At 34.3% G+C, this 20,787-nt stretch overlaps 1 long non-coding RNA gene across 1 annotated transcript; it reads left to right on the plus strand.

Moving 5' to 3' along the window:
- Positions 1-18,673: 18,673 nt before the first annotated feature.
- Positions 18,674-20,593, plus strand: LOC109135986 (uncharacterized). The gene is made up of 3 exons (XR_007272755.2): positions 18,674-19,249; positions 19,829-19,902; positions 20,383-20,593. It is a non-coding gene; the product is annotated as an uncharacterized LOC109135986 (long non-coding RNA).
- The last annotated feature ends 194 nt before the right edge of the window (positions 20,594-20,787 follow it).

The following is a 20,787-nucleotide window of genomic DNA, read 5'->3' on the forward strand; positions in this document are numbered from 1 at the left end:
TTACTGAACAAAACTTTAACCATCTTTTTATTACTTTGATGGAATAGTTATTGTACCGAGTTATCTAACTAAAACATACCTTCACCTAGGAAGACGAAATACGGGTGCGACTCCGTATTCCAGAGTGACCAGCGATATCGAGGAACCTTTGAAAAATAGGAGCGGTGATCAATCCATTTCCTAGAATAAGCCATGGTACGCTCACCATGTACCCCAACTCCTGATTGTCCATCTTCAGACGTGCATCAGTCTTAAGTTTAATACTATCCAAGTTACACTTTACGTGATTTACAAATTAGTACTTGTTATGACACACAGGCAACACAGATATATATATAATCAAATATTCACAACTGAACTCCTTTTTATCTTAGGATTATATAAGTGATCACACAACTTACAACCCAAGTTTAATTCCTTTTTATTCCAATCTTTCTTATTTGTTGAACCTAGCCAACAACCAACTTATCTTCCGAAGGCATAAATTATCAACTTACCAACTAAGACACACAATCCTCATAACGTAGTGAAAATAATAATATAAGGGAACACATGATTCAACATGATCCAACTCAATAAATATATTAATTCCCCCATGTGAATTAATAAATAAAGTTCCCAACCAACATGCTTGCATCAATATTCCATACAAACATGATATTTGTTAGAGATAAAGTAGGATACTAAAGATATGATAAATATCTATCGGATATATTATTAGTTAGGATATAATATTATATTAGGCAAATATTATCTTATGATTTATTTCCAGTAAATGTTAAAGTATTAAGGATAATATATCTTATGGAGATTGTTTCCGGGTAGGAGCTCCTATGTACTCCTCTATATATTGTAGTCATTGTTCATTATTATTGAATACACCTTAATAAAGTGTTAGAGATAAAGTAGGATACTAAAGATATGATAAATATTTGTAGCACATATTAGTAGTTAGGATATAATATTATCTTAGGCAACTATTATGTTATGATTTATTTCCAATAAGTGTTAGATAAGTATTAAGAATAATATATCTTTTGGAGATTGTTTTCGGGTATGAGAAGAGATAAATATTAGCAATTATAAGTGTATGAGAACAGAGAAACAATATGATTTTATTAAGGTGTGTTCAATAATGAACAATGACTACAATATATATAAGAGTACATAGGAACTCCTACCCGGAAACAATCTTGAGAAGGTATATTATTCTTAATACTTATCTAACACTTATTGGAAAAAAATCATAAGATAATATTTGCCTAAGATAATACTATATCCTAACTACTAATATATCCTATAAAATTTATCATATCTTTAGTATCCCACTTTATCTATAACACCCTCCCGCAAGCACAACAACAGTAATGCGAACGTTGCGATTGAAAATTCTTCTCTTTGTTAAAGTCGAGATGCACGAATCTGGTGATGTCACCTTCAAAAAAATTTCTCTTCTTTTTTTTTAGGAAAAATTGTCAAGAATAAGTCAACCTTTGCGTTGACCGCTTTTGACAAGTCAACCTTCATTTATTCCAGTAGCAAGTAAAGCTTGTACATGAATTAGCTTTTAACGAGTTTTTTTTACTTATGACCTGAACAACCCCTACAATTTTGTTCAGTTTTAAGTTTCTCACGGAACTTTTATAAAATTCAAGCAGTGCAAATATGTTCTAGAGAAAAATTTAATGAGTTCTAGAATACACACCTCTTAAAACTAAACAAAATTGTAGGGGTTGTTAAGGTCATAAGTAAAAAAACTTGTTAAAAGCTAATTCATGTACAAGCTTTACTTGCTACTGGAATAAATGAAGGTTGACTTGTTAAAAGCGGTCAACGCAAAGGTTGACTTATTCTTGACAATTTTTCCTTTTTTTTAATGATGAGAAAGTGCATCTTTTTCGAACCTATCAATCAACAATCAAACAGGAACTATCATTCTTTTTGAACCTGCAAATATAACATTACAACGAGAACGTCTCTTTTTCTCAAACTCGTCGTATTTTGGTTTTTCCTGAGCAAAACCAATCAAATATTGATTATTCAGGGCAAATCACACTCAAATCAATTAAAAACCTTGTCATATCTGAGGGTACAAGGAGAACCCACAAACCATGTCTCACGACACACGGAGAGCCGCGAAAGTATCATTAAACCTCGTCTTAAGGTACAAGGAGAACCCATAAACCGTGCCTCACGACACACGGAGAGCCAAAACATGTCTCACAATCTGTTTTGAAACAGATCTGAAACTGAGACGAACAAAGTAACAATTTTTTTTTGTTTGATGGAATGAACATCATCAAGAAACGAACTTTAAAACTTAGTGATGGAATGAACATCATCACATAAACAAACTGTTCAAAATTTTGTGATGGAATGAACATCATCACAGATGCAAACTTTTAAAATTTTGTGATGGAATGAACATCATCACATAAACAAACTTTCAAAGGATTTTCTTTTGGTGAAAGGAGATAAAAAAAAGTGGCCAAGAGATTCAAACAGAAGAACACATCGGTATATGCGGTCGGTGATGGTAATAAACCAGACATCCACCCCCACCGACAGGAGAATTTTTTTTTTGAGAAACCCCAAGAACTTAACCTGCTCTTGATACCATGCTAAGTGTATGAGAAGAGAGAAACAATATGATTTTATTAAGGTATGTTCAATAATGAACAATGACTACAATATATATAGGAGTATATAGGAACTCCGACCCGGAAACAATCTCTAGAAGATATATTATTCTTAATATTTATCTAACACTTATTGGAAATAAATCATAAGATAATATTATATCCTAACTACTAATATATCCTACAGATATTTATCATATCTTTAGTATCCTACTTTATATCTAACAATATTCAACTCATAATTAAATCTTATAATCAACATGTTCGTACACATGCATAAAACATGTAAAATCCAATCATAATAGAGATCACATATGAACTTACAAAGTTCCTATACATGACAATTCCTTTTTTTTCTTCCTAAAATCATGATACTACATCACATAACACATAGGTATGTACGTACCTTGTGTAAACAAATTGGTAGGCCATCTTTAACACCTTAAAAATCGCCTACTGAGTAATCTCCGCCTAAAACAACCAATATAATTCAAAATCAATACTCTAAATAAATTCCAGCAATTTTAAAATACTTTAAATCTCCTTTAAAAATATTATGAAAGCTATTTTTATCATTAAAATTTCAATTTACTTATTTTACCTAGCATAGTACTATTATACTAGTCATTAAAGTCCATAAAACTCCATTATTAACAACCTTTCTAAAATTCCAGCAACTTATAAATTATTAAAACTCCCTTTAAACATACTTAAACATGCTTAGATTCATAAGTTAAATCAATTTCATAGTTTATAACATGCTACTATGATTTTTCAATCTTTAACACCTAAAAATTCATGCTTTTGATAATTAAAAACTCAATCTAAATAAAATAATCAAATCTGAAATTTTATTCTTTCAATACATAATTTATATAATCATAGATTCATCATTAAAATAGTAGATTAAAGTTACTAATCATAATTAGTACTAAAAGATCATAAGAACATAATCTTTAATCAAAACTTGAGGAGGAACAAAAGAATTAAACCAACGAAACGAAGAGAACGAAGGAAGAAAGGGGCGCCGGCCTACGGAACACAGCAGCGGCGACAAATAGGCGACGGTGGTGCTGGATTTTCGGTGTTTGTGACGTTTCTTGGTGGAGAAGAAAGTGTTTTCTTGAAGAAGAAGAAAGAAAATTGGAAGAAGGAAGAAAGAAACGTGAAAGAGAGAGAGAGAAGGAAGGGGCGTCGGTTTGGGGATTTGAGAGGAGAGAGAAGATTTTGTGTGGTAAAATCATTGAGTTTCAGATATTTATATGCAGGCTTTCCTTTTGGGCTTAGAAAAAGGCAATTGAGTTTGAATAGAGTTTTATGATGAATAGGATTGATGATCTAGAATTCCTACCATCAATATAAATCATTTTCCTAATCCACTTAGAATTTGTGTTTCTCAAGCCCATTTAAACTTCTTTTCCAAATCCAATTAGTATTTCAAACATTTATCAAAGCATGCCTTAACAAAATATTTTAACTTCCTTAAATCCTTAAGATAAGTCCTTTGACTTTATAAATAAATCATTTCAAACTAAATTATGTTTAAATATAAATATATAAATACTAAAATATATTTATAAAATCCATAAATTTACGGGGGGATTACATCCTCAATATCAGTAATGATTTTATGTGGCAATTGAATATGCAAATATTTCATCAATAGTTACCATGTCCCGTTGCTTTTCAGAATGGACAAAATTTGTTAAGATTTTGTGATTGTCGATGCCTGCATTTTCACACTCCCCCTCATATATTGCATCTAATTCTTTGAGTTCATTTTGGGGGTTAATGATGTTTTCATCATTTGAAAATTGTTCCACTTTAGAAGAATCGTAAGTTTTCTCTTTACTTGTTTCCATTCTTCTAGACCTTCTCGGTTTCAAATCTTTGGCTCCGAGTGGTCTTTCATGCCTTTTGCGTGTTATAAATTCATTTGCAAGTGGATTTTTTGTTATTTCTTTTGAGATGTCAGTCCGAACAGGAGCATTCACAACCGGTATATGTGATTTTATTAGTCCACTCGAAACAGTGAATGCATCTAGCAATTGATTAACAATGTTTTGCAAGTGTATGATTTTCTACACTTCTTGCTACACATATTTGATCTTTGATCACGATATGATAAATTTTTTGGCATTGCATGATATTTCATTCCAACATGGGCCTACTTTATCTCCCCATATAAGGTTAGAAAAATTATCTCATCAAAGTGACAATTTGCGAACTAAAAAAGTTAGTAGTTGACGGTTTCAGATATCTTATGATGGTGATTCAAATCTAACATAAATTCTAAATCTTCTTTGTGGGTCCATCTTAGTACGTTGTGGTGGTGCTATGGGAACGTAGATTGCACACCCAAAAATTCGTAGGTGAGCAAGGCTTGGTTCCTTTTCAACCACTAACTATAGCGGGGATAGATCATGATTAGCGCTCGGCCTTAATCGTAGTAAAGCTGCAACATGTAGTATAACATGTCCTCATGTAGAAGATGGGAGTTTTGATTTCAGTAGCAATGGTCTTGCGACTAATTGCAATCGTTTTATGAATGCTTTTGCTGAACCATTTTGTTTGTGAACATGGGCTATTGGAATGCTCCATATTTATCCCAATTGACATATAATAGTCATTTAAGGTGCAAGATGTGAATTCTCCGGCATTATCAAGTCAGATTTTCTTAATATACGCGTAATTTATGCGAGCAGTTTTGCAAAAGTAACATTATTGCTTGTTGATAGGAGACTAACATGAGACCAACATGTTGATGTGTCGATCAACACCAGATTTCATCTGAATGGTCCACATGAGGGGTATTGGCCTGCAAATATCTCCTTGTATATGCAAGATTTTTACTCTTCAAGTTTATTTTTGAAGGTCTTATGATCAATTTGCGAAGTGAACAAAGCCTTGCAATTAGGCTCATTTGATTGTGGGGCCTATATATTTTTCAACGGATGCCCATTTGAGCTTCGAATGATTTTCGTCATCATGCTTGATCTTGGGTGAGCCAAGCGATCATGCCAAAGAGTGAATATTGCTTGGTTGTCTACCTTATGGTGAGACACAAGTTTGTTTCAACTTGACTAATATAAGTAAAATACAGTTCTGAGGAGTAGGTTGGCATCCTTCCAAGGATTATTTTCTTGCCAGCGTCACATTTAGTGACGTACATGTACTCCTTTCCGTTTTGGTTAGTGGTTTCCATATGGTAACCATTCATATGCAGATCTTTGAAACTCTATAGATTTCTTTGAGTTTTCCTGAATACAATGCGTTGTTTGTAGGGACGTATGTTTCCTTTGGTAACACTATGCATGCCTTTCTTGAACCCTCAACCATATTTGTAGTGCCTGCAATGGTGTTGAGGTCGACTTTTCTTGGCTTGAGTTGAGTGAAGTATGACTTGTTACTTAGGATGGTGTATGTAGTGGCACTATCGATCATGCATTATTGAGCGTCATTATCTTCATTAAAAACATAACTTTGCCAAAACATAACACAAAAATTTATTCATGGAATAAGGGGCATTACATGGAAAGGTGAAAGAAATGCAAAATACAAGAAACATCCAAGAAAAGTAAGACAAAATTACATGACATAAAGTGGTAAAACAACAACTTAATTTGATCTAGGGGGAATAGGAAGGCTAGAAATTAGAAATATCTTCCACGAGGTAATCAACTACATCGAGGTTGGAGAGTGAAGTAGTTTTAGTGACGAAATTTGTTTCGCCACGTCTCCCCTGACCCCTAGTAGAGGCCACGTATTGATCCACAAGATGTTTGTTTTTGCGGCATTCATTTACCCAATGCCCTTGAATATCACGTTTAAATTAAAATATTTATCTTGTGGTTTGTTGGAAGTTTCTTCCTCCACGTCCTCTATTTGGGCGCCAATTTTGGCATCCTCGTCCTCTTCCTCTGCCACATCCATTTCCATATCTTTCTCCATCACCCCTATTTTTGAACTGACCATTCCGATTTGAGCTACGTCTCATCTTATTGCAGTGCTTGCCACCTCTAGTAACATTTGTTTCAATTATTGGTGCGCTAGTACTTGCTGGCCTTTGATTATGAATTAAGAGCAGGATTTGGTTGTTCTATTCTGCGACCAAAAGGATGGCAATTAAGTTGTAGAATTTTTTGGCAACGCCTTTCACGGTATTGTTCTTGTTGAACAACATTGTTGGCGTGCATAATGGAGAGGGTTTTCTCAATCGTTACTCGTTCAGACATAGGTTCTCCACACAACTTTAGCTGTGAGGTGATGCGAAGTATTGCAGAGTTGTACTCGCGTACTGATGCAAAGTCGTGGAACCTGAGTACTAACAATTCATGCCGGGTCCTTGGAGCAATAATTCTTTGCAAATGCTCAAATCGATCCTTTAGGCTATCCCATAATTATTTGGGATCTTCCACAAGGATATATTCAAATTTAAGCTCTTCATGTATATGGTGTTTGCGATACACCAATGTTTTCACTTGCTTCAAGGGGGTAGGGGCACTACCTTCGACAATGGTATTATTATCCCCCGTAAATTTATGAATTCTATAAATATATTTTGATTTATAGTTATTTATATTTTAAATATATTTTAGTATTTAAATGATTCATTTCTTCAAAGGTTGAGGATTTGAAAGTCAAAAGTATTATTTTTATGATTTAAAAGTTAAAATATTGTGTTAGGACATGCTTTGAAAAATATTTGAAAAGTTCAAAAGACTTTTTCGATTTGGAAAAGGATTTTTAAGTGGATATGAGGAACCCAAATACTATTTGGATTAGGAAAAGGACTCCTAGTTGGGTATGGAAATCCAAACACCAATTTCATCAATCATTAAACTCAATTTGAGTCCAATCACCTTTTCTAAAGCCCACAAAGGGCTATATAAACCCCCGTAAATCCAGATTTTTCCCACACAAGTTATTTTCTCTCTCCTCCTTTTCCCCGCAAACTTTCGTCCCTCATTCTTTTCTCTCTCTTCCTTCGGTTTTCTTCCGGCGCCCCACCGCCGACCACCACTACTGGCGCCAGCAGCAGCTGACTGGTGCCGCCACCGTTGGCCGCCGGTGTCTTTTTCCTCATCTCCTTTGCTTTGGTTTGATTACTTTTCTTCCTCCTCAAGTTTTTATTCAAAGTTTATGTTTTTTAAGATTTGTTTTTAGTTTGATTATATTTATAAGCTTTAGTTTGATGATTTTATTTATGAATCTAAATTTATATAATTTATGTATCGAAGAAATAAAAATTCAAATTTGCATATTAGGTTTGAATTTGATTTCTAATTATCAAAGCATGGATTTTTAGGGTACGGTTTTAAAGATTGAAAGTCATAGTAGTATATTATAGTTTATGAAATTGATTATTCTTATGATTTAAATTATATTTAAGCATGTTTGAAAAGAGTTTCAATACATTATATGTTGCTGGAAATTTGAAAAGAGTATTGTTGATGGAGATTTATGATTTTAAACATGAGTTTTGAGAGTTTTTAACAACTAATATAGTAGTGCTATACTAGGAGGCTTTACTACTTAAGTTTTAATGATGGGAAAGGTATTTAAACACTTTTAAAAAGAATTTAAAGTATTTTATTATTGCTATAAATTCATAAAGGATTGATTGTGAATTTCTATTGGTTGTATTAGGCGGAGAATTCTTTTTAGGCGACTTTTAAGGTTGTGAAAGTGGTCACTCGATTTGTCTATACAAGGTACGTACATACCTATGTGTTGATTGGATTAATATCATGATTTTAAGGATGAGAATTATGTAGTATCATGTATAGGGAACTAATTGAGTTCATATGTGATTATTATTAAGTTGGATTTGCATGTTTCATGCCATTGTGTGAAACATGTTGTTTATGAGATTTATATTATATTTGTATGGAAGATTCATTCAAAGCATATGGGATTTGAGAATTGTATTAATTCATATGAGGGATTAATATATATTTATTAATTTGAATCATGATTGAATCATGTGCCTTTTTATTGTTTCACTACTTTATGAGGACCGATGGCCTTATCTGGTAAGTTGATGTTTTATACCTTTGAAAGGTTGGTTGGTTGTTGGCTAGGTTCAACAAAGAATAAAGATTGCATTAAAGTTGGAATTAATCTTAGGTTGCTAAGTTATTTGATCACTTATCTAACCGTAAGATAAAAATGAAAGTTTATGATTATTTGATAATTGTATTATCTGTATTGCTTGTGAGTCATAATAAGTAATAAATGGTTAATCATGTAAAGTGAAACATGGATAGTAATAGCTTTAGACTTGTGCACGTCTGAAGTGTTGGACAAGTAGAGAGTTGGAGTACATGGTGGTAGTCCATGGCTTTTCCTTGGACCGGATTGATCACTGTGTCCTATTTTCATTTAAAAGGTTCCTCAATATCGTAGGTCATGGGAATATGGAGTCACGCTCGTATTTCGTCTTTCCAAGGGAAGGTTGGTTTTTAGTCAGACAACTCGTTTCATTGACTATTCCAATTAAAGTAATTAAATTATTGATTGTGAAGTTTAGTTCAGTAAAAGTTATCTGCAAGGCTATTATATCATTATTTATTCCTGTTTGTTATGTAGTAGTAGCATGTTAGGATTATTTTTTTGTTATCATGTAGTATTTAGCTTTGCTAATTACGTACTTTTATGTGTTTATGTTAATCATGGCTATGCCTTATTAATCTTGTGATGACCCATCTTGGTGAGCAGTCTTTAGGGATCAATAGTGCATTGTCCATCTACAGGTTTGAAGATGATGCATCATGGGTTCGGGATTTGGAGAGCTGTGTAGATCATTTGTCATAGTTGATTTTACTTTTAGTTGTTGACTTTAATTATGGTAGTTGGTTTTGACAATTGTCGTTGACTTTAACTTTTTTGGTTTGACAAAGTTTTATTTATAAAGTTATTTATGATGATTCCCGCTAAAAAATTCTGAATGATTCGATACATTATCACATGGGCGATAATGCTTTGATGATTCTCTAAGTTTTATATTTAAAAGATATTTTGGAAAATAGACACTTGTCGGGGTGTTACAGGTATGGTCGATGCTAAGTGACTTGAGGTAAGTTTTTTCATCCACCCTCCATTTTAGGTACCTTCGGCATGAGGTATCAAGGATCTCAAAGTCTCTGTTTGCAAGTCTAGCCATTTATGAGTTCATGTGATGTTTTAAAAGTATTAGTAGAAAACTAATGCATAAATACATAGAGTTTGAAAAAAAAACATACTGAGATGCAAGCCATAATTGTACGAGAATCCTTACATAGCAATTACAGTATACGACAAAGAACAAAGTTAACTTTGGAAATAGTACTCGACAAAGAACAAAGGACATCGGTAGGACATGTAATCATGCAAACTATGCAGTTGACGTTACAACAATTAGTTTTTGAACAATTAGCTCACTTTGGAAATTGCTGCTTTAATTTTAAAAAAATCAAAATCTAGTACTTATATGCTTCATTTTAGTGCAAAGAAATCTAGCTATTTCTTCCATCATTTTCTTGTACGTAGTATAAAAAGCTTTCTCCCCCCACCCCTTTTCACAGTTAAATACTACACACAAGACATAATTATCATGAAAAATAACAAAAAAAGGTAGCAGTGAGCTCCACCATTGTAGCTATTTTCCGGCCAAAAAGTTGTTCCTCTTTGTAGTGTTAGTCGTCCATCCAGGGGTGGAGACCATCCATCTATCGGCAAGTTCAACGGAATAGCTCGTCCATATAGAGCGCTTTAAATGCAAGATCTTTTCCCTCCATGAAGGTGGCGCGACTTGCTTGGCGGCGGCTAAGCCGATACCGCTAGTTAATTAATCTGTCGTCGCTTTCTGCTGATAAAAGGACCCTCCTCGTTCCTACTCCTTTTATTATTATTAGGATTTTGTCGGATTTTAGTTGGTAGTTCCAGAGGAGGATTATCATTGAGGTTAGGGACGGCGGTTTGTTGGCATTCGCCGACATGGATATTAATGTGAGTATTATCGCATTGAGGTGCAATACTAACTCCTCGTGCCGGATTTGTAGTACAAGGTACACGATTACATTATATACTACAAAGAAAAACATTATTAGAGTAGTATTGATCCCATTACATTGGTAATCCGTTTTTTAAAAAAAAGAAAATAAGTAGCAATCAAGAAGAACTATCTTTTGATTGTAGAGCGAATTCGTGCTGATGACATGTTGCAATTTAGAGAGATTTTAAGCAAGACTGGAGAGTATGTTATTGTAATTGTGTGTTTACTTTCTCCAGCAAATTGCGGTAGATATTCAGTATATATAGTGGTGGGTGAATAATTGTCCCCGTGATACATCATGTCACTGTAGTTATGCATTGAAGTTTGGGCGGCAAAATACAACGCCGTTTTATCCGTTCAATTGTTTACATATAATATTACAACACGTCACTTAGAAATTCTCAATTTTTTTATTATCTAAGAGTTAACAATTTTTCGAAGTCTCTTTTTGAGGTGGTCCTTTACCTTAAGTAATCTGCTTAAAACGTTAATCGAAACACATGAACGTGATGACACTATGCAATAACTTTTTTTAATTAATTAAAGTCAATGGTAGAGTGTAATGTATCATAATGGATCGATGTGACAGTTTAATTACGTTATAAGAGTGCTTTGGTAAGACACCCCCTAAAGTTAGAACCACTCTAACATGAACGTACAAAACTTGAGAACTTTTTAAGTAGTGAACGAGGTATAATTATTGGGGCTTGTAGCGTCAGATTTTTTCTATGGTAAATCAAGTCAGTTTATGTAATAAAAATGAAAGTAATATACAAAATTGAAGAATTTCGTGATAGATGACATTAGGCAAGCGCTACTTATTCAGCTCATAAAACGGATTATTTAACTAGCTTTCACTCGTGAAAATTACATTATTATAGGTTTGCTAAGATGTTTATCTTTTTGAGGGGAGGTTTGCCAAGTTGAGCTTAAATTAATAAGTGAATTTAGGTCCCTTTGGGGGGTCTTGGGGGTATCATTGGTATCAGAGGCGGACGTTTTAAGGGTCTTGACTGAGCTAGGCCCCAAAAGGTTTTGCAAAAATAAAATTAATATAACTTTATATAATATTTAGCGCAATAAAAAAGGGCCCAAATACAAATTCATAACAACTTACAATAACACACACAACTACCCTAAAAGTTCAGCCAAAATAACAGCAAAAAACCATGTTAGGTGCGGTCCTCCAAAATTTACCTGCTGCAGTGAGCTATCGCATACTACAGTGCAACATTTTAGAGAAGGAACTCGAGCCTTTAGAATTCAATTGTAATTGGCAGCACATCAATTGATAGGTTATTTATAGTTAATTAGGTTTTGCACCACTGCTTTACTTTTTGACGATTCAATTGATAGAGTATTTTTTTTTTTTTCAATTGATAAATATCAATAAAAGTTAGGTTTTGTTTATTTTTCAATTGTTTTTTTGGGTGAAGAAACATTTTCACAACCCGTAATAGACTATTTTTTAATTGCTTATTTTGCAACTTGTCGCCACTTTGATAATTATTGTAAATTAAATCAATTTAATCATGTGCTCCTATACCAAATTAATTATTAAACAATACTATATATGTGAGTATATGCCCAATTTATTTAACTTGCAATAAGTAACATTAATATGCAAAATATCGAAAGTCGATTACTCATACGAAAAATTGATAATTGTAGACGATCAGTATATTACTCAAGCAAAAGCATAGATCTTTGTGCCATTACTTATTACTTATCAGATATATATTTTATAGCTTAGTTTTTAACATACTTTATTTTATTTGTTGAGTTAGGAGGCACTTATTGATTAATGTTGAATGAATTATTTCTTTCAAAATTGTAACTAAATTTTTTTTCATTAAAATTTATAGGTCAATTGAGTTGAATATTTTGGCCATCAATAGCAAATGTTCCAAGATAATCAGTTGGTTGTAAGTATAATATTTCTTTTCTCCACTTTTGGTCCTATAGCTGTAGACACATATTCGTATCTCCCCATTTAAGGATCCAATAATGAAACATACTGTGATATTAGTTGGCACGATCTAACGGAAGAGCAACCTAAAGAACCACTCCAAAATTGTGTTTAGAAATAATATTCTAAAGTTCAATTAATCGTTCATGATGATTAATTGTATTTTAAGCCCACAAAATATTTTAAATCCATTCAAAATCCCAATCAAATATTTATTATTTTTATAAATATTTTCCATAAATATTTTTGTGATCTTGATAAATAAATCAGATTTTTAATTCATAAAGATCAATCTCCGGAATTTTAGGGATAAAAAAATGTATCTTCGAAAGACGCGTAGAATAAAAAACGAATATTCCAAAATATGTGCCCGATGCGGGGGCTGAGCTCAGCGCACCACGTGCATCCAACATATTGGCCATATTACGTTAGGCGAGCCAATGAGCGCTTGACATGTGGATTTGTGACTCACACAGAGTCCTCTCATCTGACACATGTTAAGTGTGAGACGCAACATTCTTTTCTATCTTTTCAAAGACGCGTACACGTGCCTAAATTTGATTGGGCTGGCTGCGTCAGGCACACCAATGTGTGCCTAATGCGTGGCAGTGCGCTTGGCGCAGGGCGTGCGTGAGGCATATGCTCCCTTTTGTCTATAAATACTTCTGATTGCTCGTATTATGGACGACTTTTCATTATTATATACGAATAAAAAAATCCTTACGAATACTTACGAATACACTTCGACTCTTCAAAGACTCAAACACCCAAATACTTTCAATACTTTCAATCAATTCTTAATCACACTGCGTTCCTTGTTCCACGATTGCACCGCCTAAAGATCGTTACGCTCTTCAATCTAAACTGCATAGGTATGATCCCGAGGGTCCTTAAATAAATTAATTTTTTATATTGAAGTTACTAACTATTTCTTTCATGATGTAGATCTTTATTATACAAATCGTCCTACCGTATATTCTAATTCTTCTTTTTTATTTATACTTATATATTATTATATTCCTGCCTGATCGTAATATTTCATATTATATGATCCTTCCTTCATGATTTATATCACCCACATGTTATTTTTGTTAATCAAAGACATAAAGAGCTATTCTAATATTAATCAGATTAATTTGGACAAACTGTTAGGTTCCGTGTAAATTGATTGTATAATAACATATCACCAAAAATAGTCTTTTTATGTGTTTATTGAACCAATCTAGACTAAATTATATTAGGGTGTACAAAAATATTATATGACTATTCTTTGGCATAAGATTAGCATTGAATCGATATTTAGTAGAGGCCAGCAAAGGGCAACATGGTTCCTGACTGTATTATACCCTCACCCTCGAACTCAATCTTTGGTTTATATTGACCATCTATGGAGTCATGACGGGGAAATCTACATTAGATAAGTCCCTAATTTGTCCCTATGATTTCTCAATATCCCATTAGGTTTATGATTCTTCCTTTAAAGAATTGCTGGCGACTTCAAAACGTTTTCAATACAAAAACCTTTACAGTGGGGGTACACGTTCACACCGCGTAGGAGAAATAAAAATAGGCCTACGATAGTATTTCGTTTTTCTTTTTTATAATTTTGTTTTTCAATGTTAATGTTCTTTCTCAATAAGTATCATACATTTCATATAGAATAGGTACTCCACAAGAAGATCAAATTTACTTTCAAATATCATATGTCATTTTAATAATAGCTTCTCAAAATTTAAATCGTTAGTGACTTTTTTGTAAAAGGAATTAGTTGGTACTAGAAATGTTAGAAAAGGTATAAAAAAAGAGTGATAAGAAGTGAAAAGGACAGAGTTCCCATACCAAAATGCAAAGTTCATTATCTTGACATATTATGTAAGTTTATGAACAACCTAGAAAACTATTTTCCTTAAAGAACCTAGCTTATCAGCAAATTCAGGTACTTTTCATCAGCGTTAAGCTGCTTTCCTAAGAATACCCAGTTAAATGATTTAAATCCCTAAATTTAAGGCCTACTTAGTCTCATGAAATACATGACTTGTTTTTACGTAACTCAATGGATTTCCAGCTCAACTTGCTTTCGGTCCCACCAAAAATGAGAGAGGAGGGATTGAAGCTCGTCACAAAAGACGGATTGAGGTCTTATAACACTCATCACTTATATTAAGGATTAGGCCACCATCTTTATCAGAATCTTTCTAATCACTTTCGAAGACATGAAGCATTCCACTCTTGAAATATTTTTCATCAACATCTTTTTTTTGTGACTTCTTGAGTAATTACCTTCTTATGAAGACCATCCGTTGGCAGACCGAGATATATGTCATGAACATCAATAATACCAGCTCATAAGACATTTGCCACACAATCCCACTTCTTAGCACCTCACCTCTACTGAAGGAAACAATGGTCTTATCATAATTAACCTGATGACCTGATATTGTTTCATACATTTGAAGAACATTAATAATGGTACCAAATTCCTCTTCCCGAGCATAATTAACAAAAATATTCACCTCAAAAGCCATACGAACATGACATAACAAGGCCTTGGCCACCAAATTGAAAGGTAAGGAGAAATCAAGTCTCCTTTCTTAAGTCCTCGGGTTGGAAAAACTCATCATAACTTTTAATTAGCACAACAAAGACCTCCATCAAATTGACCTCAAGAAAGTGTCACGGAATCCTGGTCATAGGCCTTCGCCATGTCCAACTTAAGAGTCATAAGCCCGTACACAACCACACTAGTTTTTCATATGATAAACATATCACAAACTATAATAACATTATCTTAAATCAATCTATGTGTAGTAAATGCATTAAGGTTGATGAAAATAATTTTGTCTAGGTTTTGTTTCAATTTATATGCTAAGACTTTTAATATTAAGTCAAAGGCCGAAAATTTGACTTTCTCGCCGAAAATAGTGTCTTTGTAGCTTTTAGCAAAACTTAAATTTAGGTTGGTATATCCCTACCAAAAAAAATTAGTGAGATATATTCCCAGCAAATGCACTATTACCCTGGTACATCCCCGCAAAAAACTCCGATGTTTTTTTACGAAGTTAGATTTTAGATCCTTGATCGTTTCTTTATAGCATTTAAGTTAGAGACATAAGTTTATAAAAGTTGGAGTCCTAATTTGTTTGTTTATTTGGTACTTAAATGAAATATAATTTATAGGAATTTGGAACCAGACAAGTGTCTGTTGTAACATCTTTATTAACTTCCTTTACGAAAGTTCAATTTTTTACTTGTTGACGCACGAACATGTTTTGTGTATTAGTTGTTTCTATAGAAAACACCAGGTTTTCCTTTTTGTTAATATTACTGATCCTTACCAATGATTTTGTCTACTTTGTGCAACTCTTCTTCCTTTTTTACATATGGCTTTTCTTTGCTCTAATTACCAGGTTGTTCCTTTGGGTTTTGTTAACAGAGACTAACAATGGATTTTTTTACTTTACATGTATTGCAATTAATTGTCTGATTGTAGTTAGGGCTGAGCAAAAAAAGACTAATCCAGAACAGAATTTGGACTGGTCCGGACCGGAGATTTTGGTCCAGAACTCGGTCCAAAGAAAACGTAGATTTCGGGTTTCCTATCCGGTCCGAACAAAAATCGGAATCTACCGGTCGGTAGGGGAGCCCGGTTTTAATTAAATAAAAATTTGACTTGTATGAAAAAAAGTAAAAAATACTAAAAGAGGCTGAGACAATTTGAAACCCTAACTCCTTCTCAGACGCCTCTTTCTCTCTCTCTCTCTCTCTCTCTCTCTCTCTCTTTCCTCCTCTCACTCTTTCTCACTCCTTTCGCCACTGAGGTCTGACGCCATAAACTCCAGCGAAAATTCCTCAAGGCTGTTGAATTCCAGTTTCATCAAATGAGTTCGACGAGTTACATTTTTCGTGTATTTGTTTTGTGTGTTTTTTTTTCTCAATTTCCTTTTCATTTAAATTTTTGTAATCTGCGTATTTTTTCTACCATTTCCAAGTAATTGTCAAAGTTTATTTTTTTTTACATTTTCGTATAATTGTTATTGTTTATTTCGTGTAATTCCAGTTCCATTTTTATTTTTTAGGTTAGTAGTTTTAATTTCCATTCTCCACATCTTGGAGCAATTTGGAGAAGAATGAGATTCTTCAAATGATAATTGGTTACTACCCTTTTACCATTACATAAAATTAGACCAGTACTGTTAATTTCTTTTTCATGAAATATGGAAACTTTTATGTTACTCGTGATCTTGTGATGAAGGTTTCACGTGTGGGCTGTGGCACATTCGTCCTCAAGTCTGACATTTTCCACTTTTAATCCTTTGGGGGAATATTGGTTCACTAGTTCTAGTAGTTCATATTAGAAGCCAAAAGCCAATTTTAATTATTATTTTTTCTAATCTTTGACCATAATATCTCCCACTTTGATGCTTCTTTGCTCTCTGGTATGCTTCATTTTGGTTATTGTGACTATGTGATACACTAAACGTTTTTTCAAAAAAATAAAATAATACAAAATAGGTCCAACAGGTTCAAAATCGGACCGGTCCACGTCCAAAGATCTGCTCAATTCTGGTTCACCGGTCTAACCGCACCGGTGCTCAACCCTAGTTGTAGTCAAGCTAGTAGATATCTCATTTTTTTTTGAATTATGCTAGTGGTTTAGATTCATTATAATGGCCTTTGTCATTTAAAATAGCGTCATGTGGGAATTCTGCTCGTAAAGATTGGTATGTATGATAGTTACCAGACGAAATGGTAAAATTAATTAATTTATTTTCATTTTTCTCCCTCATTCTCTAATCTCTCTCTCCTTGTTTCTCCCTATCTCCTCTGCCTCACCATTCACCAATAACTGCCACCCCCTCCCTAGTGAACAACCCCACCGCTACTAACAGTCCCCATTCACCTCCCCCCACCCCTCGAACAACCCCTTCACCCTCCCCTGCAAACAACCCCCTAACCCCTGTGAACAACACCTTCCCCACTCCCACCCCCACCCTAGCAGACAACGCCTTCATCACCTCTACCCCTAGCGAACAACCCCCACCTAACTAAAAATCAAACTAGTTTCAATTTCGATTACCCTACGATGGTCTATAACGTTGTTAGGATCAAATTTCAGACTGAGTTTCGATGGTGGAACTGAATTCAGCTCTGTTTTTTTTTTTTTTTGCTTTTTTTTACGTTTTTCAAATTTTGCAGTTGTTGATGGATTAAGATGGTGGTGAGGAATTGACGAAGGTTTAATGCGGTGGGAGTGGCCAAAGGGGAAAGGTGGTTTCGGGAGTGGTGGTGCTCGCAGAGGTGAGGTTATGGTCTCGCACGCGGTGGGGAGGGGTTTTGTGCGGGTGTATGGTGGTGATGTGGGACGAAATGGAGGTGGTTAGCCTTGGTGGTGTTATTGTTGGCAGTGGTGCCTTGGTGGTGTTGATAGTTACTCCCTTCGTCCCAAAATACTCTTGACGCTTATCAAGGCACGGATGATAAGTTGTTGTTTGGTTATCAATTGTTATTTTATTGAAAAGTAGATATGATAGGAGTTAGTAGTTAGTAAAAGTATTATTTTATTTTTAGGAGGGAGAATATGGGCCATTGTTAGAGTTGGTGGGTAATAAAAGTGATATTATTTTATTTGGAGGAGATAGAGTGTGGGCCAATAGTTAAAAGCTAAAATGATTAAAATAATAGTGGGTTATATCCCAAATTAAAAGTGTAAAGAGTATTAGTGTAATAGCCCTGTTTTAAAGACGTTTATTTAGAAGTTAATTATATTTATTAAGTTCATTATGTTTCGGAAATTCTTATATTATTTGAGTTGTGGGATGTAATTTTTATTTGTCGTGTTTTTAATGTAATTATTTATTTAATTTTATAAGATTATTTCTATTATTATTATTTTATATTTTGGGTTCTGTGCAACTAGTTGAGTCGTATTTTGCCTAAAATAGAAACCCAAACCCAAATTACCTTTGTCGGTTATTTTTTTCAAAGTAACAAAACAAAGCTCTTTTCCTATTTGTTTTGTCGGTCATTAGGATAAAACCCAAAACCTTTTCTTTCTCTCTTTTCCCGTGTGAGTAAACCCAATGAAACCCAACATGAAACCCCTCCTCTGTTGTTTTGCTCGACGATACAAAATCCCAAACCCCAACCATTTTCTCTCTCGTCCCCTGCTCTTTGCCTCGCCGGAGTTGCGCCTCTCCTCGCCGGCGTTCTTGAAGCTCGTCGGAGACGCGTCTACTCCTCCACTTGCGCGATGTTGCGGCTGTGATAGATCCCCTGTTCGCGATTTTTCTCTCCTCCTCCTCCTCTATTTCGTCGATGTTGTTGTTGTTTTTAGCGGTGCTGCCGCTCAGTCTTCAATTCGGTTCGTGGTGGTTGTGCCGCCGCTGCTGGGTTGCCGCTGCTCTGCCCTATATTTTCTCTCTCCTTTCGTTGTTGTTGCTGCGTTTGTGGCGGTTGTACCACCGTTCTGGGTTGGCCACCGCGAGTTGTAGCTCGCCGGACCTACTGATCACTGTTGCTTGTTGGTGTTTGTCGTTGTGCACCAAAGCTTTGAGACCCTCTGTCTCTCGGTTCTCCTTTGTTCTTCGCTGCTCACGTTGAGCAGAGGTAATGACTACCTCTTTCTTTTCCTCTTGAAATTCTGATTTCATGTTTTATAAAATTAATCGCAAGTTAGTTTTATTTATCGTTGCCGTTGTTGTGCTGTTCTTAAGGTTGTTGTATTGAATTATAAGAGTAATCATATTGGTTCTTGTTTTATTGTTGGTGACTCTGCCGCCATAGTGTTGCTGCTGTTGTTGTTATGGTCGTTGGTGTGAATGATGTGGTTGTAGGTGTGGTTGTGCTAGTTGTTGGTGTGCGTTGTTGGTTGTTGTGTCGTGTGATGGTGGTTCATTGTTAATGGGTTATTGAAGTGTTGTATTTGTTATTCTCAAAAGGAGGGTTGTTAGTTTGCTGTTGTTGTGTTGTTGGAATTGTTATATTTGGAGATAAGTGGAAGTTATGGAATTGGTTAGTTTTTATTTTACAGATTTAGTTTAGATTAGTTAGAGTTCATTTTTAGAATGTTATAGCTAGTATGATGGTTATAATATCTTTTCTAGGAATGGTTATGATTATGTTTCTAGTTTAGATTAGTTTAAGATTAGTTATTCATTATCGCTATAATTGTGAGGTGATTCTTAGATGATGATTTTGGAGTGAAGAATCATTCGGGATTATGAAGTTGATTATGTTGGTGGAATCTGAATTGCTTTCAGGTAACTTTTATGTTCAGTAAAATCATTTACTCATGCCCATGTGTGTGTGATTTCTGTCTTCTGTTTTCGTAAATAACTTCGTACTATGGCCATAGTTATGAATGTGATGATGAAATGTCATTGTTTGATTATAAACACGCAACTGTTTTGCTGGCTTAGTTTATGAACTGATAATAGAAAGTGGGCAAGGTATGGGTGGAGGATGGTTACTTTTTGACCTGATACGGTCGGCTACGCTCCATAACGAACCTTGGGGTAGTATTGCTGGGCTCCATAACGAACCTTGGAGGCAGCGTTTGTCCTTTGTCCAAAGCCTGTACTTGCCACTGATTGTTTAAGAGAGTGAGCTATGCCAGCGTTATACGAAATGAAAACGATTTGAGAAAATAATATGTTTATAACGGGCTGAAGTAAAGGTTACGAGTTTTCCACTCATTTTGGAATTGTGTTTGTTTTGTATTTTCTTCTCTGAATTTGCAGGTTTGGTATCAAGAGTTCCAGAATGGAAGTGAAGCAAGATTATGGTGTCGTCCTAGATTTAGGATTGAGTTTGTATATAGATAGCTGATTTGAAAATAGTTATTTATGTTTCGTTGTATATGATATTTGAGAATATTATTGGAGATATTGGTGTATTTGAGGATATTTTTTCCGCTGCGAAGTAATTTATTTAAGAGTTAATTCTAGTTTATGGTTGTTGAGTGTGTTTCACTAGCAGCTCGGAAGAGCGGGCTGTTACAATTAGGGGACATATAAAAAAGAAAAGTGTAAAGAGTATTTTGGGATATGTTTTAGTTAAGTTAATTAAAATTACAATTAATTAATTAAATCAGAACAAATTAGAACAAGTCAAGTGTGCAATATACTCATTTTCCTGGCCATCAA

The sequence above is a fragment of the Beta vulgaris genome, chromosome 3 (assembly GCF_026745355.1).
Source record: "Beta vulgaris subsp. vulgaris cultivar EL10 chromosome 3, EL10.2, whole genome shotgun sequence".
Taxonomy (NCBI): Eukaryota; Viridiplantae; Streptophyta; class Magnoliopsida; order Caryophyllales; family Amaranthaceae; genus Beta; species Beta vulgaris.